The sequence below is a fragment of the Oryctolagus cuniculus genome, chromosome 19 (assembly GCF_051225735.1).
Source record: "Oryctolagus cuniculus isolate XC-2025 breed Fujian yellow rabbit chromosome 19, ASM5122573v1, whole genome shotgun sequence".
NCBI classification, from domain to species: Eukaryota; Metazoa; Chordata; class Mammalia; order Lagomorpha; family Leporidae; genus Oryctolagus; species Oryctolagus cuniculus.
This window is the reverse complement of record NC_142885.1, coordinates 13,781,318-13,808,746: the sequence shown is the minus strand read 5'-3', so window position 1 is coordinate 13,808,746 and position 27,429 is coordinate 13,781,318. Positions and strand designations below refer to the sequence as shown.

General features: G+C 47.2%; 1 pseudogene; it reads right to left on the bottom strand.

The window, feature by feature from the left end:
• Positions 1 to 4,687: 4,687 nt before the first annotated feature.
• On the bottom strand, positions 4,688 to 26,140 carry LOC100351320 (transcription factor A, mitochondrial pseudogene; annotated as a pseudogene).
• Between the last annotated feature and the right edge of the window lie 1,289 nt (positions 26,141 to 27,429).

Genomic DNA, 27,429 nt, shown 5'->3' with positions numbered 1-27,429 from the left:
GACTCCAACCTAGCCTAGCAGGAGTCAGGGAAGGCTTTGGGAGGACACAGCCCGCGTCCTGAGGCACAGGGACAGTGGAGCTAAGTGAAGGGACTGTGTAGCAAGGGAGAGGACAGAGAAAGGTGGGAGTAATCGATTTGCTATTGCTGTAACAACATACCTGAGGCTGGGGGCTTTGTAGAGAAAAGACATTTATTTGGCCGCAGGTCAGGAGGTCCAGAAGCTGGCATCCTGGCAATCCACCCCCTTGCCCCATCTCAACATGGCAGATGGCATGGAAGGAGGAGTGCATGAGAGGGACAGAGCACATGGGAGGCAGGAAGCCAGGCAGATCCAGACACCAGGCTTGGTCTCCTTATAATGGCACACTCTTGCAGGAACTAACTGGTGTCCTGTGAGAAGACAAACAAATAGGCCCAGTGGCTTATGCGCCTCTTAGGAGGTGACAAGCTTCATGTGTGTGTGTGTGGCTGGGTTTGTCAGCTTCTCATTCTGTAGCTCAGATACTCGAGAGGAGCTACTTAGGATGAAAGCTTAGTTCAGCTTACAATTTTGGAGGTTCACAGTCCAAGATCAGGTGGCCCTGTTGATTCAGGCATCTGGTGGGGGCAGAAGGTGGTGGTGGAATGGCAGCTCATTGTTAACTCCCAGGCAGCAGGCAATGCCACCCATGCTGCTGGATGCACACTTTACTACCCTGAAATCTCTCCCAAAGCAGTCTACTGTTTTCAAGTTCAACCTCCCACAAAGTCTCAGGACAGGGACACAAAAAGCCAGATTTTATGCCAACAGGGAACGAGATGGCCATGAGTCCAGTTTCCAATCATTAGCATGACCTTTAGTTGTTCATACTTTTTCAGCTCTTTTGGCTTATAGGCCCTCAGCAGAAGTGCCCATAATTCTCTCTTCCTCACAGAATCCTAAGCCTTCTCCACTCGGTACCTCCAAACCTCTTCCTACCTCTTCCGGTGAACCAATTCCAAAGGCTCCTCCAGGTCCTCATGCAGAATTAACAGTAATGGCCCCCTTCTTGGGTGCCGACTTTCTGTATTAGCCAGCTTTTTGTTAGGACAAAAAAAATACCTAAGCATATCCACTCAGGAAGGAAGAAGGTTTATTTTGGTTTACAGTTTTGGAGGTTCACAGGCCAAGATTGCATAGCCTGATTGATCCAGGCATGTCGTGAGGCCAGAGGAGGGGGGAGGAATGATCACATTGTAAGCCAGGAAGCAGAGAGAGTGAGTGGCTGGCCCCTAATTAGGCCTGCACAGCCAGCCCTCTTGTGAGAAAACTGCCTACTGAGGGCAAAGGCCTCCCAATAGACTCACCTCCCAGACCCCATAATTAGATTGAGATGCTATCTACAACAGGTCTTATTACAGTGCAAGGTGTTCTGCCCCTTGGGCCATATGATCCAGCAGCTCCCATGATGTTTGCAATGTCAGTGGTGGTTAGGGATGCTATTCAGAGCCTTTAGGGGCAGGAGGATCCTACAAATGAATCACAGTGCCCTTAGGATTCTGGAGAAAAACTCTGCCATCCTCCAAGGGTTAACTTTTCTCCCTTTGAGAAACAGCCCTTGGCTAATGTTGCTCATGGACCAGCAAGTCAGCACGCACCCTGAGTTTCCCATCACAAATGGGCTGTTACCTGAGTCCGGCATGTGCTGCAGTACTCTGTCATCGGCTGGACATGATATAGAGCTGGCCAGGCCAGAGCAAGCCCTGAAGGCCCTGTGAGTCACATGACGAAGGAGCCCCAGTGGCCATGGTCCTCACTCCTGCTACACTGTCATCTGTCCCCCAGCCTATGCCTTTGGCCTAATGAGGAGTTTCCCTATGATCGGTTGACAGGACAAGACAAGACTCAGGCAAGATTCTGCATGAGATGTGGGTACCACCCAAAATTGCATAGAGGCAGCATAACAGCCCCTTTCTAGAATAGCCCCTAAGGAAAGTGGTAAAGGGACCTCGTCCCAGTGGGCAGAACTTTGAACAGTGCCCATGATTGTTCACTCTCCTTGGAAGAAGAAATGGGCAGACTCATGAGCTGTAGCCAGTGGTTTCACTGGGGAGGGTCAGGGAACTTGGAAAATTGATGACAGGGGAGTGTGGGGAAGAGGAGGTGTATCATTCTGAAAGGGCACAAAATGTAGAGCCATTTGTGTTCCCAGTGAGTGCTCACCCAAGGGTGATCAAGCAGAGGAGGAGTTCAGTGATCAAGTTGGGGGCCGGCACTATGGCGTGGTAGATAAAGCCGCCACCTGCAGTGCTGGCATCCTATGTGGGCACTCGTTCAAGTCCCGGCAGCTCCACTTCTGATCCAGCTCCCTGATAATGTACCTGGGAGAGCAGAAGCAGGCGGACCAAGTGCATGGGCCCCTGCACCCATGTGGAAGCCCTGGAAGAAACTCCTGGCTTCTGACTTCAGACTGGCCCAGCTCCGGCCATTGTGACCATTTGGGGAGTAAGTCAGTGGGTGGAAGATCTCTCTCTTTCTGTCTCTTTCTCCCTCTCTCTCTCTGTAATCCTGCCTTTCAAATAGTAAATACATCTTTAAAAAAAATGATCATGTAGTTACTAGTCAGCCTGTTTGCCTCACGGGCTTATGAGCTCGGAGAGGGAGGTTGTGCATGGGCCCAGAAACATGGATCTCCATTCACTAAGATCAACCTTCTATAGCCACTGCCGGGTGCCCACTCTGCCAGCAACAGAGACCAATGTGAAATTCCCAGTATGGCACAGTTCCTCTGGACGGTCAGTCTGCAGGGTGGTGGGTCGATGACACTGGGCTGTTTTTTTTCTCATAGAAGAGGCACTGTTTTTGTCCTTAGGATTCGCCTTCCCCGTGTGCAGTGATTTTTCAGAATGGCCGTGTGTGTAGTTCCACAATGTCTTCTCTACCCTCCATGAAAGGGCCTTGTGGAATTTTGTCTGATGTTTTTTAATGCATTAATTGAGATGATCATATGATATTTTGCCCTTTATTCTCTTCATGGCCGGTGCCACGGCTCACTAAGCTAATCCTCTGCCTTGCGGCGCTGGCACACCGGGTTCTAGTCCCGGTCGGGGCGCCGGATTCTGTCCCGGTTGCCCCTCTTCCAGGCCAGCTCTCTGCTGTGGCCAGGGAGTGCAGTGGAGGATGGCCCAAGTACTTGGGCCCTGCACCCCATGGGAGACCAGGAGAAGCACCTGGCTCCTGGCTTCGGATCAGCACAGTGGGCCGGCCGCGGCAGCCATTGGAGGGTGAACCAACGGCAAAGGAAGACCTTTCTCTCTGTCTCTCTCTCTCACTGTCCACTCTTCCTGTCAAAAAAAAAAAAATTTCTCTTCATGTGGTGCATTACATCTATTGCTTTTTGCATGTTTTTTTTTTTTTTCTGCAAAAGGCCAGATATATAATATATTTTAGGCTTTGCACACTACAGTCTTGATTGGAGCCATTCTGTCATGGTAATGCAAAGGCAGCCATAGACACTAAGTAAAAGAATGAGCAAGGCTGTGTTCTAATAAAACTCTGTTTATGGGCCCTAAATTTCCTATTAATTTTCATGTATCATAAATCTTTTTTAATGATATAAAAGAATAAACAATTCTTATCTCACCATGAACAGCAGATAATGGGCTGAATTGTCAAGACCGTATACTGGCTATTCTCTACAAAGGCCTTTGAAAGTTAGGTAAAATGCTTGAAATTCCCAAGACTTTGGAGACTTATGTTTTATTAAATTTCTCATTTAAAAATTTACACAAGTTTTCTTTGTGTTTAAATATATTCATACAAGGGCAAGAAAATTATCCAGAAAAACAAATGCAATCCCATTCTTAAAAGAAGATATAAAATAAATGTTTCCCCTGAAAATGTATAATTCACAAGCATAAAATTAAAGATTAAAATGTTTCTTCTACACAATATAGAACAATATGCACAGATTTGGTACATAATTTCTTAGTTTTTGGGAAAAAGAAAAAGATAATGAGAAAGGTTTATAAATTTCTCAATCTCTTTTATAAAAAGCTGCAACTGAAAACCACACATACAATCATCCACTCAACACGCTGTGTGAATTATACTGAGGAACTGGAATTTAACCTCGCTGACTTCTGGTTGCTTTTTACAAAATGCACAATTATACCATAGAACACGGTCGCTTCTACAATTTGTGACAATTTTGGAAAGGAAACTCCTGCCTTCCTAACATAAGGAAACAAGATCACAAGATCACTCTCCCCATCATCATCCTATAGATAAAAAACTTCACAGTCTGGTGTACTTTCCATCAAAGGTGGAATGATTCACCGCTACATTTGCATGGATTCTTTTTTTTTTTTTTTTTTTTTTTTTTTTTTTTGGCAGGCAGAGTTAGACAGTGAGAGAGAGAGACAGAGAGAAAGGTTTTCCTTCCATTGGTTCACCCCCTAAATGGCTGCTATGGCTGGCACGCTGTGCTGATCCAAAGCCAGGAGCCAGGTGCTTCCTCCTGGTCTCCCATGGGGTGCAGGGCCCAAGCACTTGGGCCATCCTCCACTGCCTTCCCGGGCCACAGCAGAGAGCTGGCCTGGAAGAGGAACAACCAGGACAGAATCCGGCGCCCTGACCGGGACTAGAACCCAGGGTGCCGGCGCCGCAGGCGGAGGATTAGCCTAGTGAGCCATGGCGCCGGCCGAGTCTTCTGTTTAAACTCTCCTCAGATCCATCTTTGGTACATCATTTTGCGACGTATGAGACCACTTCATCCAACTTCAACCATTTGTTCTTCCCAAGCCTCATTTCATTATCGTAATGGATTTTATCATCCTCAGCAAGCTGAATATATACTTGTTTTTGAGAACTCAGCAGGTTTTTCCAGTTATCACTTACAGCCTTCAGCTTTGCCTGTGATGAGCCATCTTTAGCTTCTTGGAAACTTTCAGAAACAAAAATGCTGGGGCCAGTGCTGTGGCATAGTGGGTAAAGCCACCGCCTGCAGTGCCGGCGTCCCATATGGGTGCTGGTTCGAGTTCCGGCTGCTTCACTTCTGATCCAAGTCTCTGCTGTGGCCTGGGAAAGCAGTGGAAGATGGCCCAAGGCCTTTCGCCCCTGCACCCACGTGGGAGACCCAGAAGAGACTCCTGGCTCCTGGCTTTGGATCGGCGCAGCTCCTGCCATTGAGGCCGTTTGGGGAGTGAACCAGTGGCTGGGAGACCTCTCTCTCTGCCTCTCTTTCTCTCTCTGTGTAACTCTGTCAAATAAATAAATGAATCTTTTAAAAAATGTCATAAGCTCAGTGGGATCTTTTTGATTTCCAAAGCATTGCTAACTTTTTCATTAATGCTTTCTTTTTTAAACGTCTTTGCATGATTACTATTTCCATAGATAGCATCTGACTTGGAGTTAGAGCTTCTTGAATTTGGTTAATCTCCTCTTTGTGGGCCTCCCACTCTACCCCATAAACATCTTCATATACCTTTTTCTCTAAATCAGGAAGTTCCCTCCACAGCTTGGCAATTTTTTTTTTTAATTAGCTCTCCGTTCTGAGCTTTAAATATGGGTAGCTGTTCTTTAGAAAACTGAAGGTATGAAATCATAGGTTTCTTTGGATAGCTGTCAAAGGTGGATGAACACCATCTCGGAATATACGCAAAACTGAAACATGAGTGCGGTAGGTTTCCACAGGCCCTGCACAGATCCACTCCAGACTTCCCCCAGGGTCCTCAGCGTGCCCTAGACGCCCCAGGAGAAGTGGCAAGGCACCGGCGGACTAGACAGTACCTGCACTGGAATCTCCAGGCGCCTCCCCGCCCGCGAGAACAGACGTAACAACAGCAATAACCCGAACCGCGTGCTACCCTCCAGGATCTGTTATCATGCCCGCCACCCGCGAGGTACGATTTTTCTATGTTGAATCATCCTTGCATCCCAGGGATGGCTATGCCGTAGTTATGGTGCATTATCCTTTTTTTTTTTTTTTTTTTTGACAGGCAGAGTGGATAGTGAGAGAGAGAGAGACAGAGAGAAAGGTCTTCCTTTGCCGTTGGTTCACCCTCCAATGGCCGCCGCGGCCGGTGCGCTGCGGCCGGTGCACCACGATGATCCGAAGGCAGGAGCCAGGTGCTTCTCTTGGTCTCCCATGAGGTGCAGGGCCCAAGCGCTTGGGCCATCCTCCACTGCCTTCCCGGGCCACAGCAGAGAGCTGGCCTAGAAGAGGGGCAACCAGGACAGAATCCGGCGCCCCGACCGGGACTAGAACCCGGTGTGCCAGCGCCGCTAGGCGGAGGATTAGCCTAGTGAGCTGCGGCGCCGGCCGCATTATCCTTCTAACGTGCTCTGAGATTGAATTTGCTGGGTGTTTTTGAGGATGAGGATTTTTATCAGGTATAGTAGTCTGTAGTTCTCTTCATATCTTTGTCTGACTTTCTATCATCATATGAATTGGAGGTGTCCCCTCATCAACGATTTGGAAGAGTAAGAAGGATTGGCATTAATTCTTTATAAATATTTCATTTAATTCTCCAGTGAAGCTGTTGAGTCTTGGGCTTTTCTTTGTTGATTGGTTTCTGATGACTCATTCAGTCTCCTTATCAGCTATAGGGCTGCTCAGATTTTCTGTTTCTTCATGATTAAGACCTGGAAGGTTCTGTGCTTCTAGGGATTTATCCATTTCTTCTAGGTTGGTATAATTGTTCATACATCTTTATATTTCTGTGGCATCAAATATAATGTCTCCTCCTTCATTTCTAATTTTAATTATTTATTTGCGTCTTCTCTCTCTTTTTCTTAGGATTCTCCAGAGAAATGGAACCAATAAGAGACACACACATATATAGAGATGATTATATGGCACCAGTTCACAAGGAGCCCAAGGAGCCATATAATCTGCTGTCCGCCAGCTGGAGACCTGGGTAGGCTGGTGCTGTAATTGGGAGATGTGAGAGCTATAGAGCCATGGCGTAGAATCCTCTCTGGATCAGAAGGCCTGGGAGCCAGGAGCACTTAGGGCAGGAGAAAATATCAATGTCCCAGCTCATCGTTCAGGGCTGGGCACACACACACACACACACACGCACACACAGAATACAAAATCTCCCATCCTCCATTTAGGTCCTTAATGGTTTGAATGATTCTCATTCTCACTGGGGGATGGAATAATCCCCTCCACTCAGTCTAGAGAGTCCAATGTTAGCCTTGTCTAGAAACTCCCTCACAGACATACTGATGAACCATGTTAAACTTTTTTTTTTTTTTTTTTGACAGGCAGAGTGGACAGTGAGAGAGAGAGGCAGAGAGAAAGGTCTTGCTTTTGCTGTTGGTTCACCCCACAATGGCCGCCGCGGCCGGCGCACCACACTGATCCGAAGGCAGGAGCCAGGTGCTTCTCCTGGTCTCCCATGGGGTGCAGGGCCCAAGCACTTGGGCCATCCTCCACTGCACTCCTGGGCCACAGCAGAGAGCTGGCCTGGAAGAGGGACAACCGGGACAGAATCCAGTGCCCCGACCGGGACTAGAACCTGGTGTGCTGGCGCCACTAGGCAGAGGATTAGCCTGTTGAGCCGTGGCGCAGGCCCCATGTTAAACTTGATATCTGGGCAACCCTTGTCCCAGCCAGGTTGACGCACAAAATGATTTGCATGGTATAGTTAAGCGTTTATTGATCTTTTCAATAAGTTAACCTGGTTCCACGAATTTCTACTGTGTTTCATTTCTGCTCCCATCTTTATTATCTCTTTATGTCTGCTAACTTTCAGCTTAGTTTTTTCTTTCTCTAGTTCCTCATAATGTAAATTTAAGTAGTTGATTTGAGGTTTTTCTTATTATTTTTAATTTATTTACTTGAAAGAGTCAGAGAGAGGGAGAGAGAAAGAGAGAGAGGGGAGATCTTCCATCAGCTGATTCACTCCCCACTCCCCAGGTGATTACAACACACAGGGCTGAGCCAAGTGGAAGGCAGGAGCCAGGAGCTTCCTCCAGGTCTCTTACATGGGTAGCAGGGGCTCAAACACTTGAGTCACCTTCTGCTGCTTTTCCCAGGCTACCAGCATGGAGCTGGATTGGAAGTGGAGGAGCCGAGACTTGAACCAGCACCCGTATGGGATGCCAGCATCGCGGGTGGCAGGTTTTCCTGCTACACCACAATGCTGGCCCTCATCTTTCTTTTTCCATGTGGGAACTTAACTCTACAGGTTTCCCTGTACTGTAGTACTAACTGCTTTGGTTGCATCCACGTATGTTTTGGTATGTTGTGTTTTTGTTTTAGTTTATCTCAAAATATTTTCTAATTGTTTCATGATTTCTTCTATGACCCATTGATTGGTTGTTGAAGAATGTGTTATTTAATGTCCACATTTTTGTGAATTTGCCAATTTTCCTACTGTTATTGATTTCATTCCTTTGTGGTTAGAAAAGCAGTTTACTGCATATATTTGGTGTTAGGTGCATATATATATATATACACATACATATATGTGCTATATATTTCTTGAAAATTGTCCTTGTTTACCATTATACAAGTATAATACAGGGTACTTAAAAATTCGTGGAAAAAACAGACTTAAGAGATCATGTCCATTTCCATGAACTCTCTGAAGTCTCCACATAATGCCTCTTATCTCTTGTGGCAGCTTTTGACTTAACGTCTATTTTGTGTGTTATAGTATGGTCTGCCGAACTCCGGCGAAGTCACCCTTTGCAGGGAATACCTTTTTCCATGCTTTTTAATCCTTACGTGTAAGGGGAGCATCTTGGAAAGAGCTCATAGTTGCATCTTGTTTTCTTTTTGAAATTCATTTAGCCATTCTGTGTCCTTTGGTTAGGAAGTTTAATGAATACATTTGCATTTAAAGTAATTACTGCTGGGAAAGATTTACTGTTGTCATTTTGTTTTTTTTTTTTTTATGCTTGGCTTGTGGCTATTTTGTTCCATTTTCCCTCTTTTCAAGGCCATCTTATGTGTTCCATTGATTTTTTTCTATATTGAAATCCTTTTGTTCTTTCTCATTTTCTTTGGTATATCTTCTATAGATATTCTCTTTTTTGTTTGTTTTCTGTGATTTATTTATTTATTTGTAAATCAGAGCTACAGAGAGAGGAGGACAGACAGAGAGAGAGAGATCCTCCATCCATTGGTTCACTCCTCAAATGTCTGCAACAGCCAGGGCTGGATCAGGCCTAAGCCAGGAGCCAGGAGCTTCATCTGGGTGTCCCATATGGGTGGCAGGGGCCCAAACATTTGGGCCATCTATTGCTGCTTTTCTAGATGCACTAGCAGGGAGCTGGATCGGAAGTGGACAACCAGGACTTGAGCTGGCACTTATATGGGATGCCGGCACTGCAGGTGGCATATTTACCTGTTACAACATTGGTCTCGCTAGGTATTTTCTTTCTTTCTTTTTTTTTAGATTTATTTATTTATTTGAAAGGCAGAGTTACAGAGAGGCAGAGGCAGAGAGAAAGAGAGAGAGAGAAGAGAGAGAGAGAGAGAGAGAGAGCGAGCATGAGAGAGATTGTCCATCTGCTGGTTCACTCCCCAAACAGCCACAATGGCTGGAATTGGGCCAATCTGAAGCCAGGAGCCAGGAGCTTCTTCCGGGTCTCCCAGGAGGGTGCAGGGGCCCAAGGCCTTGGGCCATCCTACACTGCTTTCCCAGGCCACAGCAGAGAGCTGGATCAGAGGTGGAGCAGCTAGGACTTGAACCAGCACCCATAAGGGATATTGGCACTGCAGGCGGCGGCTTTACCCGCGACACCGCAGCGCTGGCCTCTAGGTATTTTCTTTATGGTTACCTTAGGGCTACAAAAATGTTTTGTAATTCTAGCAATCCATGTAAAGCTGCTAACAATTTAAGTACATATTTAAACTATTCTTCTACATTTCTCCACCTCCACTTTACGATATTGGTGTCGCAAATAAAAGTTTTATATACTATGTATCCACTAATGTACTATTGTAACAACAGTTATGTTTGTCTGTTTTTAAAACTCTACACTAGAATTTAAGAATATCTTATGCACCCTTGTTGTATTTTTGTCTATACATTTTTCCTTACCAGCAGACTTTATATTTTTGTATGTCTCAGGTTTTTGTCAAGTGTCCTTTCATAATTTCTAGGACTCCCTTTAGTTTTTCTAGTTTTTCTTATAAGATAGGTCTAGAGGAGATGAACTCTCTCATTCAGCTTTATTAATTTGGGATTCTATTTTCCTATTAATACCAAGTCTGACTTCTTCTTCATTTTAAAAATATTTATTATTTGATTTGAAAGCCAGAGTTATTGAGAAAGTGACAGAGAGAGAGAGAGAGAAAGAGAGAGAGGAGAGAAAGAGAGAGAGATCTTCCGTCTGCTGGCTCACTCCCCAAATGGCTGCAATGGCCTGGGGGTAGGCCAGGTTGAAGCCTGGAGTCAGGAACTCCATCTGAGTCTCCCTAGTGTTGCAGGAACACAAGCACTGCGGCCATCTTCCACCGCTTTCCCGGGTGCATTAGCAGGGAACTGGATTGTAAGTGGAGCAGCCAGGACTCAAACAGGCACCTGTATGAGATGCCGGCTTTGCAGGCAGTGGCTTAACCCAGTACACCACAGTGCTGGCTCCTCTGTTTCATTTTTGAAGGATAGTTTTCCCAGATTTAGTCTTATTGGTTTATAGCTATTTTCTTTGCCCTTTGAATACACTCCCCTAATCTCTCCTGCTCTATAAAGTTGCTGCTGAGAAATCCACGCTAATCGTATGGGAGTGTCTTCATATGTGATGAGTTATCTTTCTTCTATTGCTTTCAAGATTCTTGCTTTGTCTTTGAGTGTGACAGTTTGATCACAACGTATGTTGATTTGACTCCTTTGGATTCAACTTAATTGGAATCTTTGGAGCTTTTTGAATTTGGATGTCCATTGCTTTCCTCAAGCTGGGAAGTTTTTTGATCATTATTTCTTAACTAAAGTTCTCTGTTCCTTTGTCTTAGTCTTCTGGAACCCTCATCACACAGCTGTTGATTTCCTCCATGATGTCTCAGGATTTCTTCACTCTCCTTTAGTTATTTCTCTGACTTGAAAATTTCTAACGACCTGTCTTCAAGTTTACAGATTATTTCTTCTGTTTGATCTAATCTGCTGTCGAACCAGTCTAGTGTGTTTTCCAACTCGGCGATTGTATTCTTTAGGCCAGAATTTCTGTTTGGCTCTTTTTCAATAGTTTCTCTGTGTTGGCTGATATTCTCATTTTGTTCATACACCCTCCCTGCCTCTTGGCTTTTTGTTGTCTGTGTTCTGTTGTAACACATTGAACTTTAAAAGTATGACTAAAAACCTCTTTCTTTGGGGTCGGTTTCTGGAGATTTATTTATTTATTTAAATTGATTAATTTAATTTGAAAGTCAGAGTTACAGAGAGAGGGGAAGATAGAAGGGGGGGGGGGAGATCATCCATCCACAGATTTGGCCAGACCAAAGCCAAGTCAGGAGCTTCATCCGGGCCCCCCACAAGTGACTGGCAGGGGCTCAAACACTTGGTCATCCTCTCCTGCTTTTCCCAGGTGCATCAGCAGGGAAGTGGAGCAGCTGGGACTTAAACCAGTGCCCACATGGGATGCCGGCATTGCAGGTGTTGGCTTTACCTGCTCCGCCACTATGCCGGCTCTGTCTTCCAATCTTTACAAGGGAAAACCTTAACCACTCTATCTCTAGAGATCTTGGTGGGGCCGGTGCCATGGCTCACTTGGTTAATCCTCCACCTGCAGGGCCCGCATCCCATATGGGCGCCGGGTTCTGGTCCCGGCTGCTCCTCTTCTAGTCCAGCTCTCTGCTGTGGCCCGGGAGTGCAGTGGAGGATGGCCCAAGTGCTTGGGCCCCTGCACCCGCGTGGGAGACCAGGAAGAAGCACCTGGCTCCCAGCTTTGGATTGGCATAGCTCCAACCGTGGTGGCCGTCTGGGGAGTGAACCAACGGAAGGAAGACCTTTCTTTCTGTCTCTCTCTCTCACTGTCTAACTCTATCTGTCAGATAATAATAATAAAAAGGGACCCTGGGGGCCCTTGGGACATTTGTTGAGAAGATGCAATTTCTCTGGGCGTTTCCATGGGGATTTTCCCAACAGCTAAATATTCCAGTTTCTTTTAGAGCAGCTCACAGTCTCTTGCTCCCCCTGGTGTTTATTTGTGGTATACAGGTTCATTGATGCCACTGTTCTCCGTGGCCCAAGTTCATCCAAGGTTGCTGATTCCCCATCAGTTCTCTGAGTAGGTGAGATAGATGTCAGTCCCTGGGACACTGAAGGCATGTTCCACTCTTCTCTTTGCCCAAGGGAAGAAGTCATGAGCCAGGGTGTTCTCTTCTGATGCTGAGTGCAGCTGGCTTGGCGGTGTGACCACATGTAACGTGACTTGCCTCTTCTTACCTGGTTCACTGCTGCTGCTCTTGGCTTCACACTTGCTGGGGGTGCTGGACCACCTTACCTGATTTTCAGAGGTCTCATAAACTTCTTTTGTTCCGTTACTTGTTAATCTGGAGTTGAGGACTGGAAGTTCCTATTCTACCTCCTTAAGGATGTTACTCTTCTCCATTTCCCTGTAGGTATTTTTCTTCTTCAATCATCCAGAATTCATTCCAGGTCTTTGGCTATTTTTTATGCACTCCAGGCAAAGTGGAGCATGGAAAAGTCTACCGATGAGGGAGAACATGACTTGTTAGGAAGCTGTGCCTAATTGCTGGGTAACCTGCAGTAGCCATGGCCAGGAGAGCCTCTATTGGTTGGTTCTCTCACTCGTCTGTAGAATGTTTGTGGAAGTTCTAGGAACAGACCTGATGGTGTGGTTTACTAGAGACCTTTGCTACTCAAGGTAGATTCCACTACATAGGAGCTTGCTAGAAATGCAGAACCTTAGGTGTCTCCTTAATTCCCAGCATCAGAATAAGCATGCTAACAAGATTTTAGGTGATTCCTTTTGCCTTGAAGACTGACAGAGCTGGTCGTAGACCTGGAGACCCCTGGGGGGTACCTGAGTTGGCTGGGCAATGCCTGAGGAGTGAAGTCTCCACTGTGGTCTGAGCCAGTGACCTACCCACCTCTTAAAATGTTCCACAAAGTGCTCAGTTTTTATATTTAGGCAACTTAAATCCTCATTTAGTTGGTTAAGCCTCCCTAGAGCATCCAGACTAAATGGTTCTCTTGCAGATCAAGGTTCAATATTTGCCCATTCACGTGAACCTGGCTCTCACTTTCAACTGAAGCAACACTCCAAAGGCAGCCTATTATTGCTTTCCTTCATCTAGGTGAAAAATTGACTGGAAACTTGCCTATTTCCTGGACAGTCATACAGGAGAATTTATCTTGTCTTACCTGTGCAAGTTTTAATTACTTGCATTTGGGATTCCAAGGCTGTCTCAGAAATACAATTAATTTTAATCAGGAGTCTAAGTTTGTCATTCAGTCCAATTATTCTCAATTAGGTGATTGTGTATTTCACTTCATTATCAATTGATTGTGATTGCTTATTATCAAGTAAACTCAATATGTTTATGTTAATTTCATTAATCAGACAATACCTGCTGTTCAAAAGCCACGGTTTATTCAGGGGCTCATATCTGGGTACCTTGAAACACCGGGAAATTGATGCCAACCACTGAGAGCCATTAGACTCCCACATGTCCACCGTTGTGCTGGGAATGTAAGGAAAATGAAAACATTGAAGTCCAATGCTGTCCCGAACTGTCCCTTCTTTCAGTCACATGATTCCAAAGGAACCAATCACAGGGAGAACATGCATCCATGCCTGGCCAATCAGAGCCTTCCCTGGTGTTTCTATACTGAAGTAAGGAGGCAGCGCACAGCCATGCTCCATGGGAAAAAAGTCACCTGTGGCAAAGGAAAATAAGGCAGATGCTTGTGGAGAAGCAGAACTGGAGGTGGGGTGAGGGGATCCCAAGAACACCATGAGCATCTCTGGGGCCAGAACACCCTGGGTCCAGGTCTGCCGGATGCTGACATCATCCTCATTCTTGCAGGTACGGGAGTCAGCAGCTCCCCCTTCAGTGTCTATGGCTCTTTCCGCCCTCTGTCCTTCCCAGCCACACTGAGAATGTCTGGAGATTCAGCCTTGGAGCACACAGACACTCACTCAATGTCTGTTGAATGAACGAATGAACAGATCCAGAAATGAACTTGAGTTGGTTTCACGCACCTTGGCTCTGCACTATCTGAATGGACTGACTTCCCTCCTGGGATCAGTCCAGCCCCAGGGTCTTCGTTGGCTTTGTCCAGCCCCCAGATCACCCACAGGAGTTCCCAGCAAGCTCTGCAGTGAGGGCTGGACTATTTATAACAACGTATCAACCCAAACTGTCTGTGCTTCCAAGCCCTGAGGAAAGACCCATGCTATGATTTAGAAGGTGTTTGTACCCCTGAGATGCTGGAGCCCTCATCCCCAGTGTGATAGTGTTGAGGTGGTGGCAACTTGAAGAGGTGCTGTCTTGTGATAGGTGATTAGGTCAGCCCTCCCCTTCATGAATGAATTGATACTGTTCTGTGGTAGGGGGTCAGATCTGGTAGGAGTGGACTAGCCCCCAGAGTGGGGTATTATGACCCCTCCGCCATCTCTTGATTCCTGGCTTATACACATACAGCCGTTCTGCACACGGCCGTGGTGCAGCCTGGTGGTCATACCCAGGTGTTCACGCCAGGCTGTTTGCTCCCTTCCTCTAGCCATCAGAATCAGGAGCCAAATACATATATTTTACTTCATAAGTCACCCAGCCTCAGTTGTTTTGTTACAGCAACATAACATGGTCTAAGACAATATTAAAGTAAAAATAAAAATGTTTAACCATTTGGGGCCAGCATTGTGGCATAATGGGTTAAAACCATTGCCTGCAGTGCTAGTATCTCATATGGGAGCTGGTTGGAGTCCCAGCTGCCCCACTTCTCCTCCAGCTCCCTGCTAATGCACTTGGGAAAGCTACAAAAGATGGCCCCCTGAACCCATGCAGGAGACACAGGTGGAGCTCCTGGCTCCTGGCTTTGGCCTGGCCCAGACTTGACTGTTGCAATCATTTGGGGAGTGAACCAGGGATGAAAGATCTCTCTATTTCTGCCCACCCCCATTCCTTTAGTAACTGTCTTTCAAATAAATAAAATAAATCATTAGGAAAATTCAACCCTCTGACAAATGCTCATGGCTTCTCCATAGCAGTCCACGCTTCCACACACATGACAGAGAATTCATCACCTTGAGGCAGTTCTTCCCTTCTTAGGAATTTCTTTCTTTTTTTAGATTTTATTTACTTATTTGAGAGGTAGTTACAGACAATGAGAGGAAGAGACAGAGAGAGAAGTCTTCCATCCGCTGGTTCACTCCCCAAATGGCTGCAACGTCTGGAGCTGTGCTGATCCAAAGCCAGGAGCCGGGAGTTTCTTCCTGGTCTCCCACGCTGGTGCAGGGGCCCTAGGACCTGGGCCATCCTCCACTGCCTTCCCGGGGCCACAGCAGAGAGCTGGATCGCAAGAGAAGCTGCCGGGACTAGAACCGGCGCCCATAGGGGATACCAGTGCTGCAGGCAGAGGATTAACCTACTGTGCCACGGTGCCGGCCCCAGGAGAGTTTCTTTCTATTAGAAAGTTCAGCCTTGGGATGGGCATTTGGTCTGGCACTTGGGGCGCTGCTTGGGAATGTCCACATTCCATAGTGGAGCACTTGGGTTTGAGTCCTGGCTCATTTCAGCTTCCTGTTACTGCAGACCCTGGGAGGCAGCAGGTGGTGGCTCAAGTACTTGGGTCCTTACCACCCACGTGGGAAACCCACATTGAACTCTTGGCGCCTGACTTTGGCCTGGCCCAGCCTTGGATGTCATGGGCATTTGTAGACTGAACCAGAGGCTGGGAACTCTCTGTATTTAAAAAAAAAAAAAGTTAATCCTTATATGAACAGAAAAGCATTCTCCTGACAGCTGATTTTCCCTGCGTGGTCTTAGTTCTCTCCTCTGGTTCTCCAGACTTGAAAGGTGGGCTCTCTGTTGCCGATTGGTCTAAATACCCCCAGGCTAACACCAGTCGAGACGTGGGCTGACATCTTCCCAAGCCCGAATGTGCTTTCCTTTGCTCCCCGTCTTTGTCTGTGTCCCTCTTAAGATGTGACTAACTGTTGCCACTGCTCCCATCCCAATCCAAGGAACCACCATCTCAGGGGGACATTCTCCTCCACCTCCTGGTATTTCCTTTAATCCTTGTGAGCTTTCTTCCATGAATATAGCTAGATCGGGGACCGCCTTTACCTTGAGGGAGCACCACACTCTGCATGAGTAGCAAAATGCAGACAGCGGTATGGTCACCTCCTTCCTTCTGGAATCTGTTTCTGTTAACGCAGTCTCAGGTTCATTTACTCCATGCTTTCTCCCTTTATGGAGACCTGGTGCTAGATGAAGGTGTACAGGGAGGAACATGAGATGTGTGAGGGAGAGAACACGGAGCCATAGAAAAGGAGGAGAGGGGGAGCGGGGGACCCATTAGGGATGCACCCTGTAATGTGGGCACAAAGCAGGGTTTGTACAAGGTTTCTGGGGTGACACTTTCTTCCTGTGAGCCCCAGTTTTCTAACCCATCCTGACAGGCTCCTTAATGGCCGCTCATGGCAATGAACTGGGGAACAGGAAATTGACGGCAAGCGGATAGCTCGGATGAAGACTTGAATTCGAGTGACAGATGGAGAGCCACTGGAGAGAACCAGGCGGACAAACAAATTCAGGACCAAGTTTTCATCTGCCTTCCACTGATGTCCCTGGGAGCGGCCAATCTGCCTCATTGTGGGATGATCTCCTGGGATCTACTTCTCTCAATCCTTTTACACTTCCATCCTCCTCACTCCCCCTTCCCCAGGTCAAGCCACCAGCATCCTGCTGTGAGTCCTTGTTTTGATGAGTGTGTTGCCCATTGTCCTGGAATCACCACCCTCTAGAGCTATTAGGACAGTATTGCCCTACAGAAAAAAAACAAATGACTTAAGACCTTGGATTAGGGCTTCTTGTGAGAGGTACTGATTTAGCAGAAATATGAGCCAACTTTCCTCTATGACAGAAGGAAGAAAAAGAATGAGGGAGGAGAGGGGACTGGGAGCGGAGGGTGGAGGAGAGCGGGTTCAGGTTAAGCCAATAGGGTCAGAGACAGGCCTGTTTTGGCAGTGGCACAGGACCCAGTCCCCATTTGAAGGATGCTCAGGGCCAGCCAGCACCCTGGAGGGTGGACCCCGGACACCGGAGAGCTGGTGGGGCATGTAGGGTGACTCATGTCAGCTCAGTATCTTCCCCGTGGCTGAAACCCGGTCTCATCATTTCCTCTCTCCTGGGGGAACCTCCTCATGGTCTGATTCTGGTTCTCTGCACACATCTACTGGTGTTTGTCTGTTGTCCATCCTTTCACTGGGCATTGGTTTGAGTGTGTCCCCTAAAGCTCATTTATCAGAAACCTAACCACCCATGCAACCTTGGTCAAAGGTGGGGCCCAAGAAGAGGTGACAGTGTAATGTTGTTATCATGGGAGTGGACTCATCATTGTGAGAACGGATTTGTCAGGAAAACAAGCTCAACCCCTTCTTGGTCTCACACTCTCTGGCCCATCCACCTTCTGCCACGGGATGGTGCAGAGCCGATGTCCTTGCCATACTCTTGAACTTCCCAGCCTCCAGAGCCATGAGCCCAATAGATCTCTGTCCTTTATCATTCATCCAGTCTCAGGTATGCTATGATGGTGGCACAAAGGGACTGAGACCCCAGGCTACGATGCGGCACTACCTAGTCCTAACAAAACCACACACAAGTTGTCGCCTTTAGCCCTTGTCTATACTCCTGTGGAACTGTGGTCTTCCTACTTTTTACTGGTTGGGTGTTATTATTATTTTTTAGATTTACTTGTTTATTTGAAATTCAGAGAGAAAGAGAGAGAGAGAGGTCTTCCATCCACTGGTTCACTCCCCAATTGGCCGCAACAGCCGGAGCTGAGCCGATCTAAAGCCAGGAGCCAGGAGTTTCTTCCACACATGTCTCTCATGTGGGTTCAGGGGCCCAAGGACTTGGGCCATCTTCCACCGCTTTCCCAGGCCATAGCAGAGAGCTGGATCAGAAGTGGAACAGCTGGGACTCGAATCAGCACCCATATGGGATACCAGCACTGCAGACGGCGGCTTTATGTGCTACTTCACAGCGCTGGCCCTGAATATTATGATTAGTGGTGAATTAGGTCCATGAATACAGAGTGGATTAAAACTATGTACTTGCAGGGGCCGGAGCTGTGGTGCAGCAGGTTAAAGCCCTGGCCTGAAGCACTGGCATCCTATATGGGTGCCGGTTCTAGTCCCGGCTGCTCCTCTTCTGATCCAGCTCTCTGCTATGGTCTGGGAAAGCAGCGGAAGATGGCCTAAGTCTTTGGGCCCTGCACCTACATGGGAGACCCAGAAAAGGCTCCTGGCTTCAGACCACTGTGGCCATCTGGGGAGTGACCAGCGGATGGAAGACCTCTCTCTCTGTCTCTACCTCTCTCTGTAACTCAAATAAATAAAATAAATCTTAAAAAAAGAACAATTCACATAAAAAAAAAAGCTATGTACTTGCAAAAACTGATGGAGAGAGGGGAGGAAGGGAGGGGGATTGGGAGGGAGGAGGAGAGGGGAGTGAGGTAAGGGTGGTTGTCTTCTTGGAACTCTACCTAAGGAGTGTATAAAATCTGTTCCCTCTATATTAATAAAAAGCCCTAGAAAGAAATCAGCCTGAGTCAAGTTCCTGGCTTCATCCCGGCTTCCGCCCAGCCCAATGCCACCCACCACAGGCATTTGGGCGGTGGGGGGAGGGGGAGTGAGTCAGTAGATGACAGCTCTCTCTCTTTTTTTTTCCCTATCTGTCTCTCAAATAAATAATCAGATTTTTTTTTTTTAACAAAACAAAACAAGCAAAAAGACTAAGCATAGAACTCTTCAGTCACACTCCCATTTCCTGGAAGCTGTCGAGTGCTGGCTGTTCCCAGAGTGACCGCTGGTTTGATTGCTTCCTGCCTTTGTTGCCCAGGCTATCAGCACTGATCTGGTATCAACCCGCTTTCCAGCTTGGCTGAGCCTCTTTTGGTCCCGAACTCCGGACATTTGCACATGCTTATTCTTGATGCCTGTAAGTCCTCCTTTCTGATCCTCCACGTTGCTGTATAACAACATCCCCGCCTACCAAGCCTTTAGCAGCTTAAAACAACAGGCGTTATTCACGGCACTCCAGGACCTGCCATGCTGGGGGGGGGGGTGGGGGACAGCCCAGTGCCAAGGGCTGGGCTCCGGCTCCGTGTGGTGTCAGCCAAAGCAGCTCCCAGGAGTCACTTTCCAGAAAGTTAGGCACTTGCGTGGTTGGCTGTTACTGGGAGCTCAGCCTGGGATGCAGGCTGGGGTGGGGGAGGGGAGGCTCAGTTCCTTCCCTCTATGCCATGGGCTGTGCAGGCTTAACATGGCGCAGCTGGGTTCCGACGGCCAGAGTCCCAGGAGCGTTGGGTAGAAGCAGTGTCATGTTTCATGACCTAATGTCAGAAGCCACGCAGCCTCATGCTAACTATTGCTGCAGCCTACCTAGTTCAATGGGTTCAAAGTCCCCAGTGGAGGACTTTGAAGTCACCTGACTAGAACTGCACATGGGACAGGAGATAATATTGTAACCATCTTCCGAAAAGTAAAATCTCCTATTCCCCTGGGTTATGGTATTCACACTCAGCCCCAGGTTTCAGCTTCAGCTGAATCAGCTCAGCTGTGGACACCCTCTCTTCCTCTTATCACTGCCACACTCTTGGAATTTCTTTTTTCTTTTCTTCTCCTGTTACATACCATTTGTGTGATTACCGAGTCAAGTCTTCGTTCTTCTGTCTTTGGGAAGAAGAGTGTATCAGATATTTTAAATGAATTTTTCCCTGTCTCTAAAGCCCTGTAAGTATGTTGTTGCCACAAAAGAAGATACTTGGGTTTGTATTACTTGAATGCTTGAAAAGTCAAATGGATAAGATACATTGTATAATGAATCAGGTTTTTATTTCTGGATAAAATTAGAAATGAGATAAAGAGGTGAACTACATAAAGGATGGGATGATTGTTTAGTATCCACCTGCCCCATCAGAAGGCCACCACCTGCTGGCCCCATTCTCTCACTTCTCAGAAAAGCAAATCCACTTCGTAGCGATCTCTATGTGCCAGTCTTTGTGCTAAGGTCTTGGAATTGATTCTGTTTAATCCTTAGAACAATCTGCAGGGTACTATTTCTGTTATTTTATTTTAACATTTATCTATGTATCAGATTATTTGATAGGGAGGGTGAGAGGGAGGGAGGGAGGGAAGGAGGGAGGGAGGGAGGAAGGAAGGAGAGAGAGAGAGAGAGGGAGAGAGAGAGAGAGAGAGAGAGAGAGAGAGAGAGAGAGAGAGAATCTCCTACCTGTTCATTCTCTAAATGCCCGCAACAGCTGGGTTGGGGCAAGGCTAGAGCCAGGAGCCTGGAACACAATCTGGGTCTCCCACATAGGTGGCAGGGATGCAATTACTTGAGCCTCACCTGCTCTCTCCCCAGGAATGCATCAGCAGTGGGAGCTGGACTTGAACAGCTGGATGCAGTTGTCCCAAGTGATGACTTCAGTGCTGTGCCAATTACCTGCTCTGATTTTCACTGTTTTATACACGAGCAGAGATTGAAAGGGTGAAGAGGATTGTCAGAAGGATACACACAGGGCTGGCATTGTGGTGCAACAGGTTAAGCCACTGCCCACAATACAGGCATCCTATATGAAAGCCAATTCAAGTTCCAGCTGCTCCACTTCTGTTCCAGCTCCCTGCTAAATGTGCCTGGAACAGCAATAGAAGACGGCTCAAGTGCTTGGGCCTCTGCCCCCCTACATGGGAGACCCAGGGGAAGCTCCTGGCTGCAGCCTGGCCCAGCTCCAGCCATTGTGGACATTTAGGGAGTGAACCAAGGGATGGAAGATCTCTCTCTCTTTCTCTGTTGCTTCCTCTCTGTAACGCTGCCTTTCAAACAAACAAACAAATACTCTGCTTTTCACTTATAAATTCCTATGACTATGCCACTACATCATCCTGTCTCTCTGTGGTTTCTTGTACATTTGGGAGGATTACTAAATCCAGTGTTGAATATTTTCTCATACTCTTAGACAACTATATTTCCTTTTCTATGAATTCCTTCCTCATGCCTTTTACCCATTTACCTTGTTCTTATTTATTGTTGTAAGTTTCAGATCAGGTAAATTATTTTCCTTGTTGTATTTAACTTTTGATTTTATTCAGTTTTAGACACAGGAAAGTTTTATGTGAGCAAACACAAATGAGTTCTTTCACTACTTCTTCTTTTTTTTTGGTGGCAAAAATGATACATGCTTATTATAGGAGATTCAAAGAAGGCAAAAATGTATAAAGATGAAAATATAATGAACCTTTAGCTGTCCATCTATCCTGTGACCATTCTTATTAACATCCTGGCACACTTGCTTCCTTTAAAAAATGCTGTCCTGGGGCCAGTGCTGTGGCATAGCTGGTAAAGCCACCGACTACAGTGCCGGCATCCCATATGGGTGCCGGTTTGAGTCCCAGCTGCTCCACTTCCAATCCAGCTCTCTGCTGTGGCCTGGGAAAGCAGTGGAGGATGGTCCAAGTCCTTGGGCCCCTGCACCCACATGGGAAACCCAGAAGAAGCTCCTGGCTCCTGGCTTCAGATGGGCACAGCTCCAGCCATTGTGGTCAATTGGAGAATGAAGCAACAGGTGGAGGACTTCTCTCTTTCTGCCTCTCCTTCTCTCTGTGTAATCTGACTTCCAAATAAATAAAATAAATCTTTTTTAAAAATGCTGTCCTATGGGAGTGCATAATAAGTGTTTGCATTTCATTTAAAGAATAGCAACAAAATGTACACCTGACGCACCTGCATAAAGCACCCCTAAGCTGTGTGTATCCACTCTTAGTTAAGAAACAGAACATCAGTAGCACCTTGGAAACCCCCAAGTTGCCTTCTCCAACAACACTTTTCATTCCTACCTGGATCTTCCGGAGGCAGCCATGAGTCTACTTTAGAGTTCACCATCCCCTTGGTTTTCTTACCCACCGATACCCAGCTAAGCAATCTATTAACATCAGCTAGCTTTGGGCTTTATTCCATTACCATGTTTTTGGAAAATAGTCAAGCAACCTGAGAAAGAAAAGACAGTTCATTCCTTTCCCTGCTGTAGACCATTGCAATGATTGGCTACACCACGGTTTATCCATTCTACTGCTGATGGATCCTGGGACTGCTTCCAACTTTTGGCTGTTAGGAGCAATGTTGCTGTGAGCTTTCTTGTACACGCCTCCTGCTGCACATGGATCAAAGTTCCCCCAAGGTGTGCATGCAAAGATGGCACTGCCAGGTGACACATAGCAACCTACCAATGCTTACTTTTCCACCACCCAGCTCTTTTCCAAGGTGATTGCAACAATTCATGCTCCCACTAATAGATAACTTGTCATGTCCACTCGGCATTGCTCTAGTTAAAAAAATTTTTCCAACCTGGTTAGTAGGAAGATACATGCAAGTCTTGTATTGTATCAGTGAGTCATGCGTAGCTCCAACTAAACATTAGGCACAGGCTCCTTATAAATGCAGGAGGTTCATTTGGGCTTATGGTTTTAGAGGTTTGCAGTCCCCAAAATGGGCAGACCCAATGGGTTCAGGAAGGTGGGTGGTGGCGAGGGCAGAGTGTGTGCAGAGGCACAATCATATGGCAAGCAAGGAACCAGAGAGAGGAGCCACTAAGCATGACATGGCTTCTTCTTCTTTTAAGATTTATTTATTCATTTGAAAGGCAGTGTTACAGAGAGGCAGAGGCAGAGAGAGAAAGAGAGAGAGAGAGAGAGAGAGAGAGAGGTCTTCCATGCTCTGGTTCACTCTCCAATTGGCCACAATGGCTGGAGCTGCACCGATCTGAAGCCAGGAGCCAGGAGCTTCTTCTGGTCTCCCACATGGGTGCAGGAGCCCAAGGACTTGAGCCATCTTCTACTGCTTTCCCAGGCCACAGCAGAGAGCTGGATCCGAAGTGGAGCAGCCGGGATGCCAGCACTGCAGGCAGCGGCTTTACCCACTGTGCCACAGTGCCAGCCCCAACAATTTGGCTTCTATAACAAATCCTCCTGTCAGAACCACATCCTGGGGGTGCACCCTCCAGGACCTATGGTGCTCCCTGTCCTGAACACTGTAACTGGATTCAGTGTCTGGCCCCTTTGCAAAATTAACATAAAACTTTGAGGGCTTAAACTTTGAATATGTGCCTGAGTGTGGGAGCCATGTCTTTATTGAAACCATAGCACTTGTGAACATGTTGTAATTGTTCAAATTTCCTACATATATATACATGTGTATATATATGTGTGTGTGTGTGTGTATAAATCTGGTGTTTTATCAACTGAGTGAATCATGTTAAAATATTCCTTTATGATGAAGCACTTTCCAATTGATATTTCCTAAAAGGTTTTTTTTTTTCTTTAAGTATTTTGAAGCTTTTAGGTGCATGCAAGTTTAAAATTGCTACATCTTCTCAATTGAACTGTTTACCGCCGTGTAATGATTCCCTGATCTCTATTCATGTATTTTATCTCAATTTCTATTTTCAACGACTTTTTGTTCTATCTACTTAACGTCTCTTCGGCTAGTACTTGTCTGAAACACCTTTTGTGATCTTTCAATTTTTTGTTTCTGAGTGTTTAACATTGTAAATGTATTTCCTGTAATAATATTATCATAATCAACCTCTAGTCTCCAGTTCACACCCTGTGTTCACATCCCTCCTACATCTTTTATTGGCAGAAAACATTTTCCTTTTGAGTCCCTTGCACCTATATGTGACTGGTGTTTGAGGAATGAATAACTGAATGTACAATACACATTAAGCAGTATAGGTTCAGTGCAAGACGGCAAAAATTTCCCTTTCTAAGGTGTTTTGATGTAGCAAAAGTCATTCCCTGCCCCAAAGCCAACTAATGTGAAGGATTTTTTTAAAGATTTATTTATTTATTTGAAAGTGAGAGTTACACACACACACACACACACAGAGAGAGAGAGAGAGAGAGAGAGAGAGAGAGGTCTTCAATCTGCTGGTTCACTCCCCAATTGGCTGAAACAGCCAGAGCTGTGCCAATCCGAAGCCAGGAGCCAGGAGCTCCCTCCAGGTCCCCTGTGTGGGTGCAGGGGTCCAAGGCCTTGGGCCATCTTTTACTGCTTTTCCAGGCTATAGCAGAGAGCTGGATCAGAAGTAGAGGAGTTGGGTCTCGAACCTGCGCCCATATGGGATGCCAGCACTCACTATGTCACAGTGCTGGCCCCAAGAATTTTTTTTTTTTTCAAAGAAATACAATGCTGTTCACCATTCTGCAAGCTTAGAAGAGACAAAATGGGACATCTGCTTTGTGTGACAACACCAACTGATAGAAGAGCCATGACCTTGTAGGCACAATGGCAGCCAGCATCCTTCTTGCCAGTGCTGAGTCTTCTGTCCCTTTGCCTTTGAGCTTGGCGAGTTGGATGCTTTACTGCACACACGTGAAGTGCAACAAGACAGCTGGGGCTCCCACAGACACCTGCTGCCTGGTGGTGAATTCACCTAGTGAGAGGGGCTGCCCACACCCGAGCTTGCCAGGCAGCTCCTAGAATTGACCAGAGCCAGGGTGAGGTGGACTCAGGCCTCCTGACCCTGATGTCCCCTCTGGGATTGATTAGCTGGGACTTTTCTGGATGCCCTTGGCACAGTCACTTCTCTTCTCCGACAATGAGAAGACGGGACTCAGAGCCTCTTGCTTCCCAGGCACTTGGGTTTTTCTGAGTGTGGCTTGGCTGTCCAGGGAAGAGAGGCCTTGCTGGGGCCAACCTGTTCCTGATCGATAGCGTCTTGTGGCAGGGCCGAGACCCCTGTGCAGAGAGGATCTGGGCGGGCCCCTCGGTAGTTGTGCGTCATGGCCCATGAAGACTTGCTTCTGCCGTCTCCTCTGACTCCTGGGAAGGTCAAGGGCCCCTCCTACAGCCCCCTATCACGGGAGTTACTTAGCAGTATAAATTCAACCACCAGAGCAACTCTGATGGTCAGCCAAGACAAAATGGCATACCTTGACCTGGACTTCCTGTTGAGCACCGGAAGTTGGCTGCTAAGCTCAGCAGTGGCCTCGGAGCCCAACAACATCCGGGTCTCCTTCCCTTTCGTCCCTGCAGCCTGGGGCCAGGAGCGCATGCTCAGTACAGACGGCCGAGGCTCTCCTGTGGGACAAGTCTGCTGTGCCAGTTTCCCTGGAGGGTGGGAGGCAGAGCGAGAGACCCAATACATAGCAAGCTTGGTTGTAAAACCTGCTCAACAATTGAGCTTCAATTTCCTCTCCCTTTCTAGAGTTGCTGAAGAATTATACCCAAGTCTTGAAGCCAAGCGAATAGAGATACTGGCCAGAGGCTGAGGGGCTGCCCCCAGTGTCCCATGCATGGCTCCTGTGTGAGCGGCCTCAGCCTCTCAGCTTAGGCTCGACCCTCTGTCCTCCTGTCCTGACCTCTGACCCCGGTGATCCCATCCTTTACATGAACAGAGTAATGACTCCCAGATACTATGCACGAGGGTGCTTCTCATGGAAAAATGGAATTAGAGGGGAGGGTATGTTTATTTCAGTGCAAACACATTCTATGTGAGGGTGATCTGGCTGCGACATCTGTCACCCCATTGATCGCCAGAGTTGATTCTGCTGATCTGGCTGGCTAGGCGGGTGTCCCCTTCCTCCCTCACGGCTCCTTGTGCGTCCCTCCCGAAGCTGCGTCAAAGAGGATGACCTTCCCTGCTAGAGGAGGACCGGTCTTTGGTCAAGGGTATACAGGTAGCTGTGCTCCCCTGCTAGAACCTCCAAACAAGCTCTCAGTGCAAACATTTTAGAAATCCATGCATAGTTTTTTTCCGCTGCAATATGCATTTCCCATGAATTTCTGAGGGCCTTGGGTATGATGAACTTCAAACACTGTTTAGTTCCATTTTTCCACAACCTTTTCCAATGCTCTTGTATTTCCTGGCTAGACCCATAGCTTTGGCCTTCTTACTTGACATCGCCCCTGGCACAGGCATCTAAGTGTCTGAACAGCCATTCCCGCTCACCCCATCTTCATGGACACCGCCATTTTTCACCCGGGATCCAAAGCTAGAACTGGGTTTTCTCCTTTTTCCACACCCCCGATCACCCATCAGAAATGGCAGCTCCCTCCCTCTCCATCCTACCAACCACCTCCCTCCAACCTTAGCCGTGCCCCATGTTGCTCTTTGCCCGCCTCCTCGTCAGTATCTGTTCCTTGTACTGCGCGGGAGCCACAGTGATGTCAAAGAAGAGTTGGAACACATGCTCCTCCTGCTGAAAAATCCTCCTGGTTTTCCCATTGTGGGTCAGCCTGATGACAATAAATTGTCTCCATTTGGAGTAAGGATAGGCGGCGAGATCAAATCCTTCGGGTTCAGGTTCTATGAAGGGCTGGTGCAGATACAAAGGTGACTGCGGAGTGGCCACCACCTCTTCCTCCATGCTCTTCTGGAGATAGACCCTTTTCCCTGGGAATCATGGTCCATCCTTGGGCAGTGACTGAGGCTAGCCCAACAAACCCTCCTGACTCCTGCCCACACTGAAGTTTCCAAGAGGCGAGGACCTTCCCATGATCCATCAGTCCAATTCTCTCTCCTGACCCTGCAAGTTGATGAACAAAGGCACCAGGAGCCCTTTCTGGCAGCCTCCTAAAGAGAAGCCGCAAGGGTGCTGCTGCTGAGGTTGCCAGAGCCCTTCTGCTCCCTGGGTCTGCTCAGATTTCTCTGCATTTCCTTTAATGGTCTGAGCTACCCTGGCACACTTCCAATAAAGCCCTGTTTCTGTGCAAATTAGCTAGGGTTGAATTCTGCTGCTCTCAGGGGTTGCAAACCTGCAAACCATCCAGGGCTGCACTTGGCACATGCTGCAGACACACAGCGGGCACAGAAAGGCAAGGCTTAAATAGCATCACCCCCTCCCCACTCCTCGAGCACCCACAGAGGGCACACTTGTTCTACCAGGCACCCCTGGGTTGCCAGCCTGGTGCAGCCTGCGAAGGGGGAAAAGAGAAACTCTTTTCCTGTTTCTATTTCTGTTTCAGCATCTGACTCTGAAGTAACGGAAGATAGGACTGCTCTTGTTTTAACAACAAAGGCATTATAAATGATCTCACACAATAAAAGTCTGCAGGGAGGCCTTTGTGGAGCTGGATCAGCATTTCACATGTGTCCTGGTGCTAAAAATGAATTTCTGTGATTTTTGGATAGATTTTTCATGATTGCAAAGTGTTAGCTGCAGCTCTGAACATCATTTAGCAAAGACAGGCAGAAAGGGACAATATCAAGATGCAGAAAGAAAGAAGCACTCTCATGAGCACCTGCCTTTCTCTCAGAGAGG